Consider the following 2009-nt stretch of genomic DNA (forward strand, 5'->3'; position numbering starts at 1 on the left):
AGCCACGGAACCCTAAAGATTGCCAGTCAGCCAGAAGATACCAACCCCAGGAGGAACTATATATAGTTTTTATGTAACCTACTTAGTGTGAATATGCATACATTTCCCTGAAGAAACATTCAAGTGTTTCATTATGAGGTGCTGCCTCAGACTTGGCTTGTGGTATTATATATGCTTGTGCACACTACATTTCCTTATCATAACATCATCAAATTTCACAAACTCAAAATTAAGATATAAATTCAATGCAGTGCCAATCAGAAATCTAATGGGGTTTTTCCTGGAACCGGATAAAATAATTTCAAGGTTCATATGGAAGAATCCATGTTTGAGACCAGCCAAGAAAAGAGAATAGTGGGAGAATGGCAAAGGCTTGTCTTATTAAAATTTACTACAAAACCACTGTCATAAAAATAATATGGGTGTTCAGGCCGTGGCAGCACCATGTCCCCATCAGCAGTGGGAGTGTAAGCTGTTGGGCCCAGGGTGGCTCCAGAAGCCATGGCCTTTACCCTATACTCGCTGCTGCAGGTGGCCCTGCTGTGCGACAAAGCCATTTCCATACAGCTCGAGGAGTGCTCCCTCAAGAACAATTGGGAACCTGACGCAGAAAAAGATTGGCTGGGGAACAAACCAGGAAAATTAATAGATTTGGAGAGGAGCCAGGAATTAAATCTCAGATAACGAACCTTAATCAATCTGTAAGAGCCATGATGACGGTACCACTGATAATAGTAAACCTAATTGCAGTTGTATTACTTTTATTATTTGAGTGAAGATCCATGGGGGAAATGGAGGCTTGGAAGAAGAGATGCAAGCAGAAGTTATTACTTCAGTCACTGCTGGAATATAGGTATCTTAACTGGCCAACCTTGCACTTGACAAAAATGTAAAGCTGACAATAAAATAAGAGTTCTTATTTATCTGATATATTTTTTAATGTTGTACTTGTAGCTTCATTACAAAAAGATAAGATTAATACAACAGAGGCAGTAACTATTCAGACTTGAAATACATTTGATTGCTGGCTGTTAATAATAGTTCATGTTGTGGTAAAGATTGTTAAAAAGGTACAAGACTGTCACATCTACATTCATAGAGATTTTTCTATCTCTCACTTCTCCGGGATGAGTTTGTTATTATTTTTTCCCAAATTTTTGATGTTCCTTATGACTTAGCTATGATGTGAGAGTGATTATCCCCCTAGATAAAATTTAAAGGATTTGAAAAATTAATTATTACATATAAAATGATAAATAGGTAATTTAAAACTTTTTGGTTAAATATTTTGACTATATACTGTTGCAGCTACGGAAAAGTCAAGTTTATAAAACTATTCAGGGGCAGTACTTCCTGATTTCAGGGAAAATTCTAATTTTGTAAGTCAGTCAGTCACATGATGATTCTGTTTTTGTTTTAAGTTCTTACATGCATTTCTTATTTTATTCATTTGCCTGAATGATGAGACCAGACCATATTTTCACTGGAAGAAAAATCTGTGTAGAAAAGTCTGTGCAATTTTTATAATGATGACTTATATATATATTTTTTATCTTCATTTTATTGAGATATATTCACATACCATGCAGTTATACAAAACAAATCGTACATTCGATTGTTCATAGTACCATTACATAGCTGTACATTCATCACTTAAATCAATCCCTGACACCTTCATTAGCACACACACAAAAATAACAAGAATAATAATTAAAGTGAAAAAGAGCAACTGAAGTAAAAAAGAATACTGGGTACCTTTGTCTGTTTGTTTCCTTCCCCTATTTTTCTACTCATCCATCCATAAACTAGACAAAGTGGAGTGTGGTCCTTATGGCTTTCCCAATCCCATTGTCACCCCTCATAAGCTACATTTTTATACAACTGCCTTCGAGATTCATGGGTTCTGGTTGTAGTTTCATAGTTTCAGGTATCCACCACCAGCTACCCCAATTCTTTAGAACCTAAAAAGGGTTGTCTAAATTGTGCGTAAGAGTGCCCACCCGAGTGAC

The 2009-nt window shown here is 36.2% G+C and overlaps 1 pseudogene; it reads left to right on the top strand.

The window, feature by feature from the left end:
- Positions 1–501: 501 nt before the first annotated feature.
- LOC119525866 lies at positions 502–894 on the top strand (annotated as a pseudogene).
- The last annotated feature ends 1115 nt before the right edge of the window (positions 895–2009 follow it).

The sequence above is a fragment of the Choloepus didactylus genome (assembly GCF_015220235.1).
Source record: "Choloepus didactylus isolate mChoDid1 chromosome Y unlocalized genomic scaffold, mChoDid1.pri SUPER_Y_unloc1, whole genome shotgun sequence".
NCBI classification, from domain to species: Eukaryota; Metazoa; Chordata; class Mammalia; order Pilosa; family Megalonychidae; genus Choloepus; species Choloepus didactylus.